Genomic DNA, 22455 nt, shown 5'->3' with positions numbered 1-22455 from the left:
TTCCCCCACCCAGCCCCTGGTCATCCTATTACATTCTCTGATTCTATAAGCTTGACTATTCTAGATATCTCATATAAATTGAATCATCATTATTTGTCCTTCAGCAACTTAGCATAATGTCCTCTAGTTCATCCATGTTGTCACAAATAGCAGGATTTCTTTATTTTTTTAAGACTGACTAATATTCCATCATTTGTATATACCGCATTTTCTTTATCCATTTATCCGTTAATGAATATTTGGGTTCTTTTCTTACCTTGGCTATTGTGAATAATGCTAAAATGAACATGGGGATGAAGATATCTCTTTGAGAGCCTGATTTTAATTGTTTTGGATAGAAACCCAGAAGTGGAATTGTTGGATCATACCTAGCTCCTTTTGTAACTCTGATGGAGATCCATACTATTTTCCATAATGGGTGCACAATTCAGCATTCCCACTATTAGTGTATAAGGATTCCAATTTCTCAGCATCCTCACCAATACTTATCTTTGTTTTATAATAACAGACATCCTAATAAATGTGAGGCGATATCTCATTGTGGCTTTGATTTATATTTCCCTGATGATTAGTGATGTTGAGTATCTTTTCATATATCTTTGGCAGTTTGTGTGTCTTCTTTGGAAAAATGTCTATTCGAGTCCTTTGCGTGTTTTTTAATTAAGTTATTTGGTTTATTGCTATTGATTTATAGGAAATTCTTGTACATGTTGGATATTAACCCCTTATTAGATAGATAATTTGCCGATACTTTTCTCATTTTCTCTTTTCATTCTGTTTATTGTTTCCTTTGCTGTGCAGAAACTTTCTAGTTTGATGTAGTTCCACTTGTCCATTTTTTGGTTTTGTTCCCTGTGTTTTTGGTGTCAAATCCAAGAAATCATTGCCAAGACCAATGTCAAGAACTTTTCCCCTTATGTTTTATCTCCATTTTAAGTATAAAAAAACCCACCCAGTAAAGTAATAAAACATGAATTTAACCGACGTCTGCTTGAAGATTTAGCCTATGCTTTCTGAAGGCAAATTAAATAGAGCTGAGAGAAACAGATCAAGATATTCATTAAGAAGAAAGGAAGCAGTGATCATGTAGCCCGCTCAGAATGTCCTGGAACCCAGGGGCTTCAGAGTCCATGCTTTTAATTCCTATGCTATACTTCCTCTCCTCTTTTCCAGAAGGAAGAATAGGCCCTCATATTCTCAGGCACCTTGAGAATGTGTCATTGGTATTATGTATTATGGAATTGACCATATTAGCATTTACCACGATTATCATTGCTCTTAGAAATCTTTTAAGTCATTTTCTTATATTCAGCCGTTGCCTGACTTATGAATTTAAAGACTTTACTCCTACCTTTATCTTCACTTTGCTATAACTCTGGCCCTGACATTTGTAAAAGCAAGTGTAAAATGTGTGAAATATGTTCTGTTAGGGAAGGATGCTCTTGTTTCGTTATCTAGTGTCTGCAAAATAGAATGTTAACATAAAAGCAAGGAAGAAAGCCTTTGTGAGTGCTAAGGTGTGCTGAACAGGACAAGCTTTGGTAGAGTCATTCATTTATTCATTCATGCAGTGCTCTTGTTTTTGAATGTTTTTGCCTGACCCTGGCACTCTTCCAGACATGGGGAATTAAGCAAGAAATAAAATAAAGCCCCTACCCTCTTGGAACTTACTAGATAAAGGTTTTGGGCTGATGTTTTTGGTGTTTTCCACTCTTTTACCAGAGGCAATAAAGATGGCAGGGCAGTGGGGCAGGCAAATAATAAATGGCTGCCAGAGCCCAAAGCAAGATCTGTGGCAACAATCTGCATAGATATCCTGGGAGCCCAGAGTTTAGCAATAGGTAAGGTCTCCTCAGGTGGGTTTCAAGCATCTCTGACGAGCACTTTAACTGGCTGTTATTCCTCTGTGCTCTTACTTAAAAGCCAGTGCGGCATAGCAGTGGGTTTTGACGTCAGTATTCTTGGATTTAAAATCCATCCATTCTAGGTCCCCTGACACAAAATTTCTCATCTAGAAATGATAACAATACATAATGTGTACAGTTGTAGTAGAGACCTAAAGGATATGAAATATAGAGCTCGGCATCTGGAACATAATAAGTGTAACTTAAGTGTAGGTAATATGCTTACAACAACAACAATAACAATGATAGCAACATATTGCTCCTACAACTCATCTCCATAATAAGAATGCTGTCCTCGGTCTTTGGTATTATGTGTCTCATGGAATTGGCCATATAAACATTTTTTAAATAATTATCATTGCTCTTAGCAACCTTTTAAGTCATTTTCTCATATTCAGCTATGATCTCACTTATGAATTTAAAGCTATGACTCCTACCTCCATCTTCACTAACTAATGCCTTGATCTGAAGACTTGACACGAAATGAAAAAGCTTTAGTGCTGCTTTGTTTAATGCGACTTAAACACGTCCAAGTTGTCTGACTTGTTTTAAGCATATGAAATAATAGATATGTACATGGCAGAGTTATTGACTTTTAAAGCTTAAGGGGACTTTAAACCCAAGTCCATGTCAGTAGTCAGAACCCAGGTCCCTAGATTCCTACCCAGAGCTAAACAACCAATTGCACATGATAGTAACAAATGGAAAATTAAAGTATAAAGGAGTGGTTGGGTTGGGTAGTCAAGAAAGTCTCCATATAGTGAGCACAACGTGTGGGCTTTGATTTGAGGCCAATTTTGATTATCACTGTCAGATTCCCTAAAGTTCATGTTAGAACAAGACACTGACATACGCCTAACAGGGACTTCACAAACATGTCCTTGCCACAGATGGAGAGCTTCTCCTTGGGATTATTTCAACTACTTGCCCCTTCTCCCCAACTACCAGAAAGTTGGTGAAGGGCATTCTCTTAGTGCATGATCATTCCTACAACCGAGAGAGCCCATGGAACAAACTTGTGTGACTAAGGAGAAATATGAAATTCATGACTCTTCAACCCAACTTTTTAACATTCCTAGCATTTTTAATGGAGTCACCGTTTTTCATCTCAGTTACTTTGATGTAGGGTACTGAGTGCTAATGGCTGGCCTTGTCCACTGTCTGTGGTCCTTTCCGTGTACTAGAACCCGAGTACATGATGTTGCACACGTCTCCTCTTCCCAGATAGCCTCAGACAGAGCAATTTGGCCATGTTATATTAGTCAGGAAGGTGCTCTGCTGCTAGTAACACAGTACATGAGCAGGAGCAGCTTAAACTAAAGGAGTTTATTTTTCTAAGAAACTCAGAAGCCTGCGGTAGGCAACCATTGGCTTTAGTTCAGTGTTTTGGTCATCCAAGGGCCAATATCTCTGTGACTTTCTGTCCCACATGACAAAGGATTAGTATCTCCATTTTAAAGGGTTAAAAAAAAAAAAGCGTTCATGCTTTTGAGAAGATAGTCCTCCCCTGGGATGGTTGGGGTAACAGTCAACTGAGGAATAGTGAAATAAATCACTCATGAGGTGATCACATATGCCATATGCTCATGGCTGTTTAATTTCAGCCAAATATCCCCAGCTCTCATGCCTACATAATAGCTTCTCCACCTTCGAACTTCTTTACAAGGCTGGAAATGGATGAAAGGGGAAAGGACCTGTGACAACCAGATCTTTGAAAAACATATATTTTCCCCTGGGGCTCACTGGCTGACCCTAGATTGTATAGGAAGACTTCCAAAGAAGACTTAGAAACAAGGAAACGGAGTGTCATAATTGGCCTAAATCAATCATAACTCATCATTCAAGTCTCATCACAGTGCTGCTCTGGACAAATTTGGGCATCTATTACCAAAGAATAAAGGTGGCATGAGTGTTGTGTAGCCATTGTCAATATGTGTGACACTCTGTGCGTCTGTCCTCTCAGGTCAGCTGCCTTGATAGTAGAGTAGATCTGTCACAGAATTATAATCAATTGCTTAAGTGTTTTTGGTTTTTTGGTGTTTTGTTTTGTTTTGTTTTGTTTTGTTTTGTTTTGTTTTGTTTTGTTTTTTTATCCCAATTAACTAATAGCTCCTGCAAAGCAGGAACTGTGTCTTACTTTCTCATCTATTACAGAATTTATCACAGGGCCTAGGACATAAATGTTGTTTAGTGTTCTACTGAACTGCATTAAATTAAGTGTCTTAAACAGAACAAGGTGAATTAAAGAATTCTAGGATTACAGTACTAGATTATCACAGTTTCAAGGTGTAAGTAATCACATTAGGTTTGAGGTGGGAAAAGGACATAGGAAAGGCTTCACAGAAGACATATGTTTTATTTTTATTTATTGTTAATTAAATTTATTGGGATGACATTGGTTAATAAAATTACATAGGTTTCAAGTGTACAATTCGGTAATACATCATATGTATATGGCATTGTGAGTTCACCACCCAAAGTTAAATTTCTTTCCATCACCATATGTTTGACCACCTTTACCCTTAATCCACTTCCTCCATTCCCTCCTTTCCCTCCGGTAATCCTTAAACTGTTGTCTGTGTCTATGAGTTTTTGTTTGTCTCGTTTGTTTGTTGTTTTCAATTTTATATCTCACATATAAGTGAAATCATATGGTTCTCAACTTTTTCTCTCTAACTTATTTCACTTAGCATGATAATTTCAAGATTCATCCATATTGTCATGTACAGTGATATTTCATCTTTTCTTATAGCTGAGTAATATTCCATTGTGTGTGTGTGTGTGTGTGTGTGTGTGTGTGTATTCTTTATCTAATCATCTATCAAAAGACACTTTGGTTGTGTCCCTGTCTTGGCCACTATGAATTATGCTGCAGTGAACATCAGGGTGCCTCTATCTTTATGGATAAACGTTTTCAAATTTCGGGGGTAGCTACCCAGAAGAGGGATTGCTGGGTTGTATGGTAATTCTATCATTAAGTTTTTGAGGAATCTCTATACTGTTTTCTTTGGATTTAAAGAGGGATTTTTGAATTTGACCTCAAAGACAAAGGAAGTAAAAGCAAAAATAAATGAATGGGACTATATCAAACTAAAAAGCTTCTGCACAGCAAAAGAAACCATCAACAAAACAAAGAGGCAACCAACTGAATGGGAGAAGATATTTTAAACAATGACTCTGATAAGGGGCTAATACCCAAAATATGAAGAACTCATACATCTCAACAACAACAACAAAAAAATCCAGTTTTAAACAACAATGGGCAGAGGACCTGAACAGACAAGAAGACATACAAATGGCCAACAGACATATGAAAAGATGTTCAACTTCACTAGCTATTAGGGAAATGCAAATCAAAGCCACAATGAGATACCACCTCATACCTGTTAGAATGGCTGTAATCAACAAGACAAGTAATAACAAGTGTTGGAGAGGTTATGGGGGAAAAGGAACCCTCATACACTGTTGGTAGGAATGTGAATTGGTACAGCCACTATGGAAGATATAGGTTTTAAAATGTATCTTGAAGAAGGGATAGAGTCCATGTCTGATTTAGTTTTATGTGGCACCCGTGGCACCCAGGATGGTATTTTTTAATAATGAGCTTTTTATATGTTCGTTGAATGGCATTAAACTTGAGTAGAGGGGGAATTCAAGGAGGAAACCTTTGCAGGTAAACTCCATAAGTAGAAATGCACACAGGCATTTCCCTACCCTTCCCTTAGCTTTCCTATTCCTTCTCTTTGATTTCCTCATCCTTCTTCACCTTCAAGCCTGAGGTCACAAGTATAATCTGATGTTCAGCCCTCAGGTACTCTGAGGCTTTGAACCTTAGTGGAATATATTATTGACTCTTTGGGCTGAAAACAGGGCTGTTTTCCACCTGCATCTACTCAGAGATCTGGTACACATCCAATATTAATTTGCGGCATACAGATGACAGAACTGGCAAATATAAGAGCAGTTACTTTTGGACGAACTGAATTGAACTGTAGTCCTTTGCTGAGAATGCCTGTTATCCAGAGGTAGAATGGATCTCTGATTTTAGAGTCTTTGAGAAGACTCTTCACTCCCAGCATGTGATGCCATGTCAGCCTCTGCTTTATCTTATGAGGTCATGTCAGCTGAGTTAAATTTACTGGGGCATCCAGTTGGAGCTGTAGACCACATGGGCAGACACATTACTAGTAGTTACCTATTGATTTGGAACCAAATAGCAATGAAAGTCTTACTGAGTTAGTTTGCTTTGTGTGAACACAGGTCCATCATCAAAAAGGTTTTGTGATTTTTATAAAGCAAAAATGAAAGAAAACAATCAAACAAACAAAAAAGAAAAACACAATACCTTAAGAGCGGTCTGGTTCCAGAATGTTTCAGTAGTACCTAAACTGCTGACACATTTCCATCATGGAGATCTCTCTCTTTTGCTAGAAAAGGGGATAGGGTAGGTAGAGAATTAAAGAATATTGGAATTGCAAGAAAGCTGAGGTTAACTCAGAAGAGGATGCCACCTCTAGCCAAGGTATCTTGGTCATGTCCATGCAAGATATCTTCACTGCACTTGTCAGTAGGACTCAGTAGTTCTCAGATGGGCCTTCCTCGCATTTTGGAACTTATCATTTAGAGATCTGTCTCTGTAAAATATCACCATTCCATTTATTCAACATGGTTTTCTAAAACTATGTTCCATGTGCCAACCACTATATTCCTTATAAAAGTTTCTTTGCTTTTGAAGGACCTGTGTTCACACAAAGCAAACTAACTCAGTAAGACTTTCATTGCTTTTAATAATTGTTACATAACTGTGGCTTGGTAAAATAAGTCTGTCGCTTCCCATCATAACGTATTCTACAATAGAGAAGACTGTATGAGTTAAAAATTGCATCTGACCGTCAATAAGAATGATGTGAAATAATAGTATCTTAAACCAATTGGGAGATTACTTTTCTCTTGAGTAAAAGAAATCAGGAGGGAGACAGTCCAGAGAGAGTGTGATAGATATATGCTATCATCAATGTTCTGGATACCTTTTATCTTTGTGCTGCACTATCCTTAACACATGGCATCCATCCTCAAGATCACAAGATGTCAGCTGGAAGTCTTGCTGTCACATCTAGGTTGCAGGAAGAAAAAAGAATGAAGTGGGAGTGAACAAAAAGTACACATACCAGCTGAGTCTCACCCATTAAAGAGCTTTTCTGCACCCCAACCGGTAACTTCTTGTATCTCACTGACTATGCTCTAGACATAAGAAAACCTGGGAAATATCCCATAGCTGGCCACATCACTATACCCAATAATATAGAAACTTTTGCTACTAAGAAAGACAGAGGAAGATGGATATTGGGAATGTAGTTAGCCAGTTTCTGCCAGAAGGCAGTGTGGAATAAAGGGGGAAAATAGATTTGTTTGTCAGAAATATGCCATCATTTATTAAATTAAACCGTGGAATCATTTGACCAATCTTGAGTGATACATTGAACAGTTTGGCTCAGTGTTTTTCACCTATGAAATTAGAGTAAAAATTTTGCAGTTGTCTTCAAGATTAAATAAAATGTTTTATCATTTAATGTGGTAAAGATTAAAGACATGGACAGAATTGTCAAAATTTGGAAGGAATTTCCACTAATTGTAAGGAACCTAAGGAATTAAGGAAAGGAAAAACAACAACAAAAAACCTCACCAGACTTGTGAAAAAAAGACTTCATGGAAAAAGAGAAGAAGATACTTAATCCTGCCATTCTTTTCTCCTAGTGCAGACAGTCAAGGTCTGTATCAGCAAGAAAAATGAACAGATATCACTCTCCCATTCCGAGGCTGATGTCTGAAGCCATCGGAGGACACACCTTGTGCACTTCTACCAAGTATCACACAGCTCATCTCCTCCAATCTTTGCACAAATGTCAGCTTCTTCGTGAGACCTACCAAGATGTCCCCACCTTAATGTTCCCTATGGCCTTGACTTATCCTACTTTTTTTCCTTAGTACTCACTATAATCTAATGGGCCATATATTTGACCTATTTATCTTTCTATTTTTTTGTCTTTTTCTAGTAGGACATAAGCTCTTTGACAAACTCCATTTTTCTTTGTTTTATTTAATATTGTATAACCAGTGCCTAGGAGAGCATGTCGCATTATAGTAGGTATTATATAAACATTTCAAATTGAACTATCGAACTTCTCATATATTCACTATAGCTCTTTACTGCTTATGTTTCCTAAAGCACTTGTCACCATTTCACTATTTGTTTGTTTGTTCATTTATTTAATCTATTTATTTTGCTTTTTGTCTAATTCTCCCCAGTAGGATATAATTTCCATGAAGGTAAAGATGTTGTCTGTTTTGTTTACTGCTCTTTCCTAGGACCTGTAACAGAACCTGGCATATGGTAAATGTTCAGTATATATTTGTTGATCTCCTGACAATCCCACCAGCTAGATCTCACTGAAGATACCTGGTTGGGAAATGTGGGGTGACAAAATTCATGATGTGTTATATCCTAAGGATATTGCCCTTACATTGACATGTGGGACAGAAACTAGAAGGACACTAATGGTAGGCTTGCTGGAATTTACCGTTTTCACACATCCCGTAGGTTTAGAGTATCAAAAACCATAAAACAGAATGGTACCACCGTAGTACAAAGATTAAATAGCTGCATGACTGATAAAATTTTATTATTTCTCAAGAGCTGTGTAATCAATGTGAAGATAGTAGACATTCAATAAATGTATATTAATGTTTATATTTCTTAACCACCGTCCTCCCCTTGAGATAGACAATAAATTATTTGTGGGCAGGAATTGTATTACATCCTTTGTTTTGACTTGTATGTGACACCTGAAACACTGCTTATTGGGGATCTGGTAAAAGTCTCACTGGTTGTTGGTTACAGACTTGGTAGAAATCCACAAAGAGTCAAAAGTGAGAGTTGGAAATCTGAACTGCACTAGACTTGCCCAATATCAAAAAACAGGAAAGAGGAGGGGATATTTTGACCAATGCTGAATCAAGCAAATCTCATGGTGAGTTCTGCTTTGCTTCTGTTACAGTGAGGAGAGTCTGTCTAGTACTTGATGACGAATCTTGAACTAGAGAGAATGTGTGTGGGCCAGTGGGGAACAGTGGCAGCCATGCCACAGTCCAGGGCTGACAGACTTCGGGATAGATGGAGAGCTTCCTCAACTTGGTGTGCAGTAGAGGAAACACAAGAGTCCTCGCTTCTGTCTAGCTTGAAAAAAGAAAAAAAAAAAAGGCATTAAAACAGCTCTTCCTTGATTCCTGTTCTGTGACTCCAGATGTTATGGTTGGGTGGGTGAGGGAAGGATGAAGCCTCTGAGCTGGAGTGTCTTAGGCACATGAATGACGCTTTTGGGTTCCAGGCCGCGGATCATGAGCTTGTATGTGTTCAGTCCAGGGAACCTGGTTTCTTTGCATGAAGTCTGAGTCCTGGGTCCCCATTTGTTAAGTTCACCTTTCTGATTTCATGCAACTTACTTTTTTTCTCAGCCACGTCCTTCTTAACCCAGCATTTCTTTTGAAATGTCCATCTCTCCCTAAGCATGGCTTTGTAAACTCCTAATCATATTTGTTTGTTTTAATTGAACACATATGTTCTGAGTCTTGGGTACAAGTGATGGCTTCTAATTGGTTACATGCTAGCTTGGCTCACAGTTTCAGAGGATGGGGTTTCTCTGGTTCTGGTTGGGAGTGTGGAGGGGGAGATAACTTTATAGCTTGATTAAAGCAAGTTTCTCTAATGTCAGGGTTCCCTCTAAAGAGACAGATATAATCCTGGAGGAACAATGGATGCTTGCTTGCATTTAGAAAGTTAGAACAGGAGTTTAAAAAAACAACCCTTGGTCCAATTTTCAACAGGATTGTATAATGTTCAAAAAATGAAAAAAATCCCCCCCACTTGTAACCACAGGAAGCCAAGCATTAAAGTCAGAAAAAAGGAACCCCCCCAAACCCACCCCCAGAATGAACTGCACCATACTGTTTTCCTTTCGTGCTTGCCGATTTCAGATTTTCATTTTCTGTACATTAAAAAGGAGACTTAAAAAAATATTCGTTAGCGGTTTCTGTCTAAATCTCATCATCTAATTATTTTCACAGTGAAAATTTGAAATGGCAGAAGCAATTCTGCCAAGAGCCTTCTCTCTCTGGATTCCAGGAGATGTTTCACAATAATGAGAAACCCCAATGGGTCTCTTAAGAACCGTTAAAGGGTTCCATATGCAGACGCCCATATGTAGGGGTACAAGGCATAGTTCTTCATTTTCCACAATAGGGCCTGACAGCCCTTAATGTATATTATTACATTAAATGAGATGCACATTAGTTGGTCAGACTGCTGGCTAGCTGGCCCCAATTCACTGAGAAATACACACCAACCTGGTAACCTCGTTCTTTGGCCCCACCCACTCCCACACATACGGAGTACTGTTAGTCATTGTTCCAAGTGCTCAACTACTAATTGGCTTCTTGGACCTTGTCCTTGAGTGTGGAGTGCTGGTCTCATTGATTTTACTGGAATCATAAAATGAATTAATGTATCAGTCAGGAAATATCTGGGCCAAGCTGGGGATCTCTTTCCCACTGAACCACTAGAGGACTTTTATTTGTTCTTTGAGAGGTAGAGATGGCAGCTATAAAAGACCCAAAGATGATGGTGTCCTCTATTTTAAATGAATGACTTGACTAGATCTTAGCATTTCTTCTTCCGTTGCTGCTGTGGCATTCTGTGCTAAGGTAGCAGAAAATAAATACATGGAGGCAATATTGGGTATCTTGTCAGGTGGGTTTATTTACCACATTTGCTAAACAAAGAATACTCATTATCATCATGACTGAGAGAAGTCAAGCGTTTTTATTGACAGTAAAATGCTGTTGTTTTTTGTTTGTTTGTTTGTTTGTTTGTTTGTTTTTACTTAAAGGTTATGCATTGTTCATTAGGTGGCCAGGACATGGAAGTAACCAAAGTGTCCTACAATAGATGATTCGATAAAGAAGATGTAGTACATATATACAATGGAATATTACTCAGCTATAATAAGAAAAAATGAAATACCGCCATTTACGACAATATGAATAGATCTTCAGATAATCATGCTAAGCAAAATAAGTCAGAAAGGAAAAGTTGAAAACCACATGATATTACTCATGTATGAGATATAAATCTAAAAGGAACAACCAGACATGACAAACAAGCAGAAACTCATGGATATGGAGTGGATTAGTGGTTACTAGAGGGAATAGGGTGGGGAAAGGTAGATAGGGCTAAAAGGGGTCAAATATTTGGTGACGGAAGGAAATCTAACTCTGGATGGTGAACACTCAATGCAATATATATATATATATATATATATATATATATATATATATATATATATGACATATCATTGAATTGTACAGTTGAAACTTATTGGATTTTGTTGGTTAATGTCTCCCCAATAATTTTTAATTAAAAAAAGAGTAACTAGAGACAGGATGCAGAGTATGAAGGCGGTATAGCAAGGGGTAAAATTAAGAATCACACTCTCGTCTATGGCCATGCCACCCTGAACATGCCCGATCTCGTCTGATCTCGGAAGCTAAACAGGGTCGGGCCCGGTTAGTACTTGGATGGGAGACCACCTAGGAAGACCAGGTGCTGTAGGAGTTTAAAAAAAAAAAGAATCACACTCTCAACAATGCTCTCAGTCAATCAAGAGCACAGAATAAAATAAATACTGCAACAGAGAGATGTAGACGTGCAGAAGCATTTGGAGATAAAGAGAACTGGGCACCCTGTGTCTGTGATCGTGAGACAGGGAGGACTCTGTGGGCTCCCAAGAGAAAGGGAGTGAAGAAAGTTCTGAGAAAACGAAGTGACAGGGCTACAAAATATTCCCCAAAGGAGGCGTTTATAAACACTCACATACACACATAAGCATGTAGGTACCCCCGCCACCCATACACGCACATAACGCAACGGATTTTTAGGGAAAAATCTGATTGCAATTTTGAACTCCAGCTGCTCATATTTAGCATAGGGTTATTTTCAGGGTGGCCAAGTCATGTAACCAGTCCTGATTCCCACTTGGGTATTTGGAGACCCGGAAATCAATAGTGACAAGATAATCTGCTGCAGTGGCCAGGGAGGGGCATCCTGTGACTGAGACAACCGGCAGAAGAAAAAGCCTGCATCAAACTCTGAAGATCTGCAGGTCTTTATGGTGCTCTGTGGGTGTGTGAAATGGTAGAAAATAGGAAGAAAAAGTATTTTATCACAGTCTCATGAGGTCATTCATTATTGGTTCCAATTTTCAGATAAAAATATATGACACCGCAAAGGTATTGGCACGATTCTCATATACTCATCAGTGAGTGGGAGATTTAAGAGAACCCATTTCATCTAAACTCAGAACAGCAGCTTACAGTGTTGATGCTGCTTGCACGCACACACGCTAACTCAAGGCTCCTCCCAGTGTGAGCTGGAGCCAGTAAGCAAATGCCGTATTACTGGCTTGCAATGGCAAAAGTCCAGAAATGAGAGTCTGAGTTTAGAAACTTCGATAGCAACTTAACTGAGTAATTTTATATCTGTTGAATCTAATTTTTAAGTGTCACATTTTTATCTTCGTATTCTCAATTTCTGAGTAATATGTTTTTATTGCATTGTATGGAAGTTTGAATTAAAATGAATTAGTAGCTTAAATAAAACAAGCAAACAAAACTAGTCCTCTGTCACAGATAATTAGAGAAGTATCAGCCTAACTGAAATGTTACAGCAATCCATGCAATGAACTAAGACTTCCCCTAATATTTGGGCTTGTTTTCCACATTTTAATCTCAGATTTCTCTCTTCTTTGATAGCTGAATGCTTAATACAGTATAACATAACACACCCTGAATGGAACACTAATCCCTAAAATCTGTTCTGCCAAAATACGGTAAGAAGCCTGCTTTATAGGATATTTAAAAGTAATGCAGTTTTAGTTTTATTTAGTTTTATTATTTTCCAAAGCCAGCAAGTGTGGATATATCCGGAGTTCCTGTTTCATAGATAGACATTAGTGATTTGTATTAATTGGACTTAAAATAAGGTTCTATATAAAGTATAAATGCCCCTTCATTTCTCCCATTTACAGTGATTATAAAGGTACCTTAATTTGCTTTAAAAGTTGTTTCTAAATAAAGATATAGTACTTTATTGCCAGTCCTGTCTCAAAAACAACTCTTCAAATTAGTGGACCTCAAAGAACGATGTCCAGATGCTTGCATTTTTGTTTCCATCTTCCACTAGCGTAGGAAACACATGAAACATTGACAAAACCTAAGAATTCAGAATCCTCAGTGCTCTTTTTTTTTTTTTTGGCCAATTATTTACTCTGAAAACGAATCTTTATTTTGTTGAAGCAAAAAAGTAAGTTACCTCTAACTGTCTCCTTATAATTATTGCCCTATTTTATTTCTCTCATAGTAATAATCACTGTTTGAAATTATAATGCTTATTGATTTGGTAACTTGTGTACTTTCTGCCTCTCTATACTAGCGTGTAAATTTACAGAAAGAGGTAAATCCACTCTAGGTGGAAGAATGTAGGGGAGGGTCCACTTAGAATTAGCAGGTACAAAATGGAGACCTCAAACAGAAGAACTAATTAAAGATGGTGTAGAGAACAGGAGCCCTGTTGGCTCTTCTCATTTTCACCACCACCCTCACACAGAGCAACTTGCTGTGTGGCAAACAAAAACAAAAACAACAAAGCATCCTCCTTTGACAATACTTAACTTGACCTCTTGAGAAAAGCTAAGGCTTCGAAAGGCCTATTCATATGGCACTTGGGGGACTCCTAGTCTAATGACCAACTCAGGTCTATAAGCAGACTGTAAAGTCAAGTCTTCTAGTGGACAATTTTGACATCAGATATAGAGCTCCAGTTAGCTCATGAAGGGGAAGGCATCCGAGAACACAATTCCAACTGTTTCCAACTACCTTTGAAAATCAACAATGTTCTTTGTGCCTAAATAGCACATCCAGATCAATTAAACCTAAAATGAATAGAAAATTCATAGAACATAAGTGAACTTTCAAAAATTCACAAATAATAGAAAGATTCAGAAAGATACTGTCACCTCTATAAAATAAGAACAGATGGTGATAACAAAAGAAAAAAAATGAAAAAAACTATGAAAGACCTCTTGGAAATTAAAAATCGTTTGCCTAAATTTAAAGTTTAATAGAAAGGCTAGGAGCCAAAATTGATAGCCTTTTCCAGAATAGATAAGCTATAGACAGTACTAAAAAAAATTGACATTCAATAAAATTCTAGAAAAGGAGAACGCACAACAAAATGGAGAGAAATTTAAATAAATAAATAATAGAAAACAGTTTACCAGAGGTGTAAAAAGATATGGTTTATTAATTCAAAAAGAAACCGTCAAGTGATCTCAGGGTAAGAATTTACCAGAGGTGTAGAAAGATAAGATTTTTCAACTCAAAAGGAATATCTGAATGACCTCAAGGTAACACACACACACACACACACACACACACACACACACACACACACACACAGAATTCTTTTACTTTTTTAAAATATTTTAGAACACAAAAGATAAAAAGAAATATCCTTAAAAGGCAAAATCACATAACCAGTAGATCGAAATCCACCTGGCATCAGAATTTTCATCACGAATAATGAATGCTAAACACAATGGAAGAACGCCTTTCAAGCTCTAGGAATAAATTAGTTTGAATCTAGAATTCTATACACAACTAACTTATCAGAATATGTGAGAAAAAAATATAAACATCTATAGAAATTTCCCCATGTAATCTCAGGAAGTTTCTAGATGATATAGTTAGGGAAATAAAAATTTTAAAATCTGAGTGAGAAAAAGAAAACATGAGGTACAAGATACATTGGAATTAGCTGAAAAGTACAAGGAAAATAAATCCCGCGATGATATCTGACCTACTATAGGAAGTTAGTGGTCTGCAAAAAAATATTTTCAAGAACAAAAGAATAGATTCTTTTAAATTGATAAATGGGATAAGCAAGAAGGTTTTAGTTATGTGGCAAAAATAGTTACATATTTTTCCTCAGCGAGAATAAAAGAAAGGTAATTAGTAATGTCATAAAAATGTATATAAAAATCATGGTAAAAATATGAAGCAAATGAAATGTGTCATTTTTTAAAGAAATTTCATGGAATGTAAGAAATCTGCCATGATTTCATTTATGATTTCTGGTTTCCTGTTTGGCTGAAAAGATATTCGCTACCCTGAGGTTATATCAATATTCTCCTAAATGATTTAGTTTAAATAATTGTACTTTTATGTTCTTTACATTTAGATTTCTAATCTATATGAAATTTATTTTTACATGGAGTATAATAGGGACTTAACTTTATTTTTATCCTGATGGTTAGATAATTATGCCAATGTCATTTATTAAACATATCGTTCTTTCTTTACTGAATTCAAATACCACTTTTATTATTTTATTCCAGATATTTTAGGATATGCCTTATGCTAAGGCCAAAGAAACCTGAAAGAAGGTAAGAGACATCTCCTTTTCATAGAGAGAAAATAGATATTTCATAAGTTGAAACAATGAAAAGGCATAAGAGAACATATATAGGTATTATAATTTAAGTCCAAAACCATAGGAAGAAAAATAGGATGTGGGATTTTTTTTAATCAGAGAAGACAATTTTAATTATTCACAAGATACAGAAAAAAAAGAAAAGGAGATGAAAGAAAATACAGAAATTTAGAAATATGAAAAAATATATGGAAAAATAATTAACAAAAGAATGTACACTAGTTGTAAATTGGTTAATGTCACTAAATGAAAGACATTCAGAATGGATTAAAAATATACAACACATAGACATACACATATACACTCTCATAATAAGTTTATTTACTGAAGAAGATCTGCATTCATAAAGAATGTGGGAAAAGCTTTTAACAAAATGCAACGGTCATTCCTGATTAAAACAACAACAACAAATTTAACAACAAAAACAACTCTCAGCAAACAGTGATAAAATGGCACTTCTTCAACTTGATAAATGCCTCTGAGAAAAACCTACACCTATCATTATTCTTAATGATGGATGTCTCGACACACTTCCACTAACATCAAGAACAAGACAAGAATGTTTGTTCTCATTCTTTTTTTTAATTAAATTTATTGGGGTAACATTGGTTAATAGCACTGTATAAGTTTCTAGTGTACTGAATTTGCATTGCGTGCTCATCACCCAAAGTCTCGTCTCCTTCTGTTGCCATATGTTTGACCCCCTTTACCTTCTTTATTCTCCCCTTCATTTCCTCTTCCCCTGTGGTAACCACCATACTGTTGTCTGTTTCTATGAGTTTGTTCATTTGTTGCTTTTTGTTTTATATCCCACATATGTAATATGGTTATTGAAATCATACAGTTATTGTTCTTTTCTATCTTACTTATTTCACTTAGCATGATACTCTCAAGATCTATCCATGTTTTCATCCTTGGAATTCAATTGGAGGTTCTAGCCTGTACAATAAGGTAAGAAAAATGAAGACATACAGATAAGGAAACAAAGTAAAGTCGTTTTTTTTCATTAATAACATGATTCTCTTCATAGAAAGTCCTGTGGAATTTGCAAAAAGCTACAAGAACTAAAACCTGAGTTCACCAAAGTTATAAGACACAAGATCAATATACAAATATTAATTGCATTTCTACAGGCTAGCAATGGACAATAAAAAATGAAATTAAAAATAATACCTTTACAAAAGCATCAGAAATATGAAATACTTAGAGATAAATCTTACAAAAGATATATAAGCCATGCACAGTAAAACTACACACACACTGCTGAATTGAAATTGAGATCTAAACAAACAGTATGATATCAACAGATGGATCAAAAGACACGAATTTATAAAGATGTCAGACTTCCCCAAATTAATCTACGATTTCAAGGCAAACCCATCAAAACCTCAGAGTGCATTTTTGTAGGATTGACAATATGACTGAAATTCATGTAAATTCAAAGGACTTAAAGTAGTGAAAACCTTTGAAAAAGAGAACCTTAGTTGGAAAAACAATGCTACCTGATTTCAAGACTTATTAGAAGTTACCTTAGTCCAGTTGCAGTGGCATTAGCATAAAGATAGGCAAATAGACCAATAGAAGAGAATAGACTCCAGAAGTAGAATCACATGTGTGAACAACTCATTTTTCATGAAACTGGTGGTGTTCTTCATGTTTTATGTTTATATTGTACAATTTCTCTTTTTAAATAAGGAAAAAAAAATGTTCAACAGGTTGATGTTGAGGTTTATGATTATTTTATTTTCCTTGCTGTTGATACTATGAATAGTTGTAGTAATGTTCTTATTGTTTTTGTGATTATATTTGAATGGAGGAAATTCTTCTTGGAAAAGACATTTATGGACAGATTTTGTGGATAAGGGACCAATGGGCGGAAGCTATGGTTGGAAGCAGTTTGAGTAGCAGGCAAGGAGGGAGTTTGAGAGTCTGTCCACAGAAACTTCTTCATCAGAAATTTACCCTGTAGATAAATGTAAGAGCCAGGAGAACAGAAAAACTCTTTTGAATACAGTAAAACTAAGTAATGCTACATGGGCCAGTGTGTGTGAGTGTTTGGTGGGAGGAGGTTTGATGTGATCTTATTTTAAATTTCAGGGATGTTCGATTCTTATTCTTACTCTACCACCATCTGCTTCTTCAAAGATGGCGTTCACTGGCTATTCAACCCTAGTTTGCCTACCACTCTGTAGACTCAAACTGGGTTAGAGAGGCTCATACAGTGAGAGAGTCTACACTTACTTCTTGTATCATCCCAAACAAGGAGTCACTGTGCTCATCATCTGGCTCTGGCTCAAGATCCTTAAAGGCAGGTGCCTTTTCTTGCCGTCTACCCTTAGCCATCATCACTCCCATTTAGTCTCTCTCACCACTCCTTTATACATTGTGGTTTGAAATTGTACGTGTTCCCTAGACTCGTCAAAGATAGCATGTCCCTTTCCGATTCTTTTTCTCCTTGTTGGTTTTAGTTCATTTTAGAGAGAAAGAGAGTCTTTACTTTTTCATGCAAAAACTGAAAGAATCTAAGAAATCTTTTAAATGATGCTGCCAGGCTCAATGGCTGTGAATAGCCAAGCGCCATCATGCATGGTGGTCCATTTAAAAGCAATGCCAACCTCAGGGCCCTGACCCAAGGCCATGTCTTCCAGCTGCTAAGAAATATTAAATGGAGATAAATATTACAGTCAAGAGCTCTTCGAACTGTATTCCTCATTCAATGTAATTATTATTCACGTACTTTTAATCCAAGAACCACTTTATAAATTGAGTACAAATTATGAAGTGGTGCTCATTTGAATACGTTAGTTTACTCGCATGTCCCTTTGAAGATGGAAAGGAAAGGCCAAGTCAAAAGTTGAACTGGAGCAGCATTTGCATGTACTGGCCTTTTCTTTTGCTTAGGCATACTTATTGTTCTGGTATAACCTTTACTGGTTATTTAGAGTAGATGTGATCACCATACCCCCAAGTATTCTGGAACATGTGGCTCTCCTGTGGACGGTTGTTTCACATGCATTGACTAAAGACTAACTAGGGACTGGAGTTAAGGGGTAAGGTGATTAAATAAGCTCAGACCTTCGTTCTCATATAAAGACAGTTCAATTAGACATGTAGCTAAAATACAAAGCACGTCTTTCATCACCACCTCATGGGACTGTTACATTATTTAAATAAGAATATAATATGGCATGCAGTAAATGTTTAATGACTGTTAGCTATTTATTGCTATTGTCTTTATCATCATCATCATCATCATTTTTATTATCAGTACAAAGAGGTAATGACAAAATTCTGAAGGAAAGAGTTGGAAGAATTCTTTTCATTCCTAGATTGACGCTGTGGATTCCAGCATCATTTGTGGTCTTTGGATAAAGGGACAGTCTAAATGGCAAAGCAGAAGTAGACATACAGGCAAAAGTGAAAAAGAACGGACCTGTTTTCGGTGCTGCTGTATCAGGGTGCATTCTGGCAAAACCTGCTTTGGTGTTGGGTCCCATGCATTGACCTTTTGGTTCTGTTTCATTCTTTCTAATTCGCTCACTTCAACTTGGCACGTTTTCTTTAGCAGGGCATTTGGCATCGGCCTGGTCCTTGTATAACAATTTTGAGAGGATGAGAGACGTGGATGGAAATAACCCCTCTAAAGTTACGGTGACCTTCTCCCGTAATGTATTGTAATGTGGTGATAATGATAGATGCACTAGCTTCTGTATTTGAAGTTAAAAGAAAATTCAGTTGTGTTTTCTTTTTACCATCCACAAACTGTTATTTTGTAATAACAGAGGGAAGAGTTTTCTATAGCCGCCTCGTCAGTGGTTCCAAACTGGAAATAACATCCAACCACTAACTGCTGTTTAATTTTTTTTTTGTTTTTACTTTATTTCATGCGTAACTATGTTTGCACAGCAGGGCAGCAAACATCTGCGGAAATGTCACTTGGAATAGCAAACAAGCTACCCTTTCTGCCTGGGGTTTTTGCCTTTGGTGGGTCTACACAGCCCCGATTCAGCAGGAAGATATTATTTAAAACAAAACGAAATCTGTGGGAAGATTAAAAAAAAATGGCAAATGGCACTACTTGCCAAAATATGAATTTTCTTACTTGTGGTGCTTTATTGCTCTACAATAGAAAGCACTCCTAAGAGACAACTCATAAAGAGCATTCCTGGCTACTGAGTGACTCAGGAGGCAATGGAAGGGGGGCTTGGTGGGAATTCATCACAGGGGCAAAACCAGCAGAAGCCTAAATGCTCAGTGTATAATCTTTACATGTAGCTAAAAACCCCAGACAGACTTCTTGTGTTTCTGAGGGATGCTCCTGGTTTCTCTCAGGGGTTTCTATTTTGGGGAATTGGCACAAAGAGACGTCAGCGGATGTTGGCAGAGGCCATGTCTCTCCCCAGCTGCACCAGTGGAAACCATCACATTACAATGACTCATCTCTTTCCTTTGCCAGTGGGGTTTTTGTACACCATCCTCTTTGCTCAAAGTCATGCCTGGTGACTAGAAGCAGGAGGCATCTTGGACCCTGAGGAGTTTATGCTTTTGAGTTTGAGGAGCCCAAACTCGAAGAAGCAGCTATAGGAACTAAATCCATAGAGATTAAACAGGGCTATACTTACTACAGCCCTCTATAATAAGAGCAGTTCTCTTGTATCAGGTACAAGACAGTGGGCTAGATAATGGTTTGGAGTTTCTGGCACCTTCTGTGATACGATTTATCCTTTTCCTCTTTGGCTTCTCCTCACAGAAAGAAAAGCAGAGCATTTAAATTTGTGAGCTCTGTTAAAGTCCCGAGTCAGCATTTTAATGCCTTTGCGTTTCAGTTTACAGATCTGTAATATGTGAATAGTAACCACTGCCTCGGAGTTGTTGAGAAGATGAAATTAGATAATTGAGTTTAGTGCATGTAAAATTTTCCCACCAAAGTTCTTCTGGAGGTAAGCCTGAGATCTTAAGATTTTCAATCTAAGGATTTCCTCCAGAAGTTTGCTGGGAAAATTTGAGATGTACTAAACTCCACTGCTCTATATATGAGGGAAATATTTTTTGTTTTATGTATCATCTTGCTCCAAAGATAGATCTGTATGTCTAACAAGAACTCTTCTTTGAGCTGTTTCTTTTCTCATGTTTCCTTATGCAGGCGTGTAACAGCTTTTCTTAGTATAATAGGCATGGAGGCCATCATGTTCCAGTTTGCATGATGGTGGCAAGGATGGATTATGGAGCAGTTAATAAAGCACAGTCCTAGCCTTTAAGCAGCTCACACAGTCTGACGACATGGTATATAAACTAGCCTGAAATAGGGTGGAGGGAAGCGGTGATGGGGCTAGTTTTTAGGATGGACCTTGAATTATGTTTGGGACAATATGTATAAACATGGATGTGGGAAGAGCGTGGCGTATTCACTAATTGGTAAGTGGCTGGATGCATTTGGGCCTCTCCTTTGAATTTCAGTGATCATTCTAGAATTTCATGTTGAGACTCATGAATTGCGACACAGGGTTATGAGATGGAAGGGAACAGTGAAAACGCCAAATCTCCATAGCTATCCTGAGTTCATTTTTAAAATATTAAAGATTGAAAATTTTTTATCACCAGTGCTTGGACCAGCACAGAGGACACAGGTTACCTTATGTCCCAGATAAGAAGGTTTTGCTAACTTTATGCATGTTTATTAGATATGATTTAAGTGGGTAAATTTAGAGAATACACAAATCCACATTAAAAATTATTTCACTGATGTTCAGAAGATGGATTAGATAACTCTGAAAGAATTCTCAAAAGAAACCAAACCAATCCTTGCATCCTACATATATTCGGAAACCTAAGAAAAGAGCTAATAAGACAGTTCTTTCCTGAAAAAATGTAGAAAGGGGCCGTGCATTCTTTGGTGATGTGCTCCAGAAAAATGTTAACAAAAAGATGATTTTTACTATTAAACCTTCAACCGACTTTGGCCTGCAAAACACCAGCTGGCTTATATTACTTGTAATGTGCTTTGGTGTGTCTCTGATGATAAATATGAAGGGTCCTTTAAAATATACAGAAATATTAAGCAACTAAATATGCTTTTTTCCCCCCTCTCTTTGAAATTTAAGGAGTCAGAAGAAACATGGAGTCCTTTTAAACATAGGGAAAATTCTGTATGGCTAAATCACCTTTGTTCCCACTAAGACCCAGTGAGGCGGCCTTCCCCTTCTTACAGGACAGAATAATGGACTTTGAGTTCCATCAAGCAGGACTTTAGCCTTGTACAAAATAACAAACAACAACAACAAAAATAACCCACTTGTCATAATCCAGCCTCAGTCTATGTCTCAAATAGTATCTCACAGGTTTATTTTATTTTATTTTATTTCCACCAGAACTCATCATGTAGGCAAGACAGGTTTCATCCTGGTATGTGCCAAATATGTTCCTGTTACTAAGTCTTCACTCGTCCTTTCTGAGAGCAAAGCCTTTCCTGGCCACTCCGGTTAGCTTTGGTCTCTATTCCCGTGGGCCTCCTAACCGCAAGGTTTTTTTTACCCCCTGCCTGTCCTCTGGGACCTGGTGCACCGCTTCGGAGGTCAATGGCCTTTAGGTACAATCTAATTTCATAACCAATGATATATGTGCCCTGTAAAGTAGCTCATTTGCTCAACTCTGCCTCCCTGAAACATGGAGTAGAGAAGCTAGTATATGGTAGGTGGCCAAAAATATGTTTTGTTTCATAAGATGACCAATGGACTGCTCTTGGAAATCATGGAATTTTCTACTCAAGTATATATGACAAATAGTTTTCTAATGTGGTCTCTAAATTCAGCTCCCCTTGTAATCTCATTGTCGGTATAGAAACTTAAAAGAATTCCTTTTCAGTAATTCCTTAAGGAAGTAATTGAATAAGGAAGTAATCCTTCCGTATTCAATCCATAATTGAGTATGAATTTTATTACAGCCTCTGTTCTA

At 37.1% G+C, this 22455-nt stretch overlaps 1 long non-coding RNA gene and 1 other non-coding gene across 2 annotated transcripts in view; both read left to right on the top strand.

Annotated features, from left to right (window-relative positions):
• Positions 1–8621: 8621 nt before the first annotated feature.
• The window catches only part of LOC120621933 (uncharacterized), a 162888-nt gene continuing 149054 nt past the window's right edge, over positions 8622–22455 (top strand). Inside the window, exons 1-3 of the long non-coding RNA XR_005658349.1 lie at positions 8622–8932; positions 15410–15457; positions 16384–16455. This is a non-coding gene — a long non-coding RNA (uncharacterized LOC120621933). The remainder of the gene's footprint in view (positions 8933–15409; positions 15458–16383; positions 16456–22455) is intronic.
• On the top strand, positions 11453–11571 carry LOC120622442 (5S ribosomal RNA). The gene has a single exon (XR_005658482.1). It is a non-coding gene; the product is annotated as a 5S ribosomal RNA (ribosomal RNA).

The sequence above is a fragment of the Pteropus medius genome, unplaced genomic scaffold (assembly GCF_902729225.1).
Source record: "Pteropus medius unplaced genomic scaffold, Ma_sr-lr_union100, whole genome shotgun sequence".
NCBI classification, from domain to species: domain Eukaryota; kingdom Metazoa; phylum Chordata; class Mammalia; order Chiroptera; family Pteropodidae; genus Pteropus; species Pteropus medius.
The sequence above is the reverse complement of the archived record's forward strand: the minus strand, read 5'-3'. Positions and strand labels throughout refer to the sequence as shown.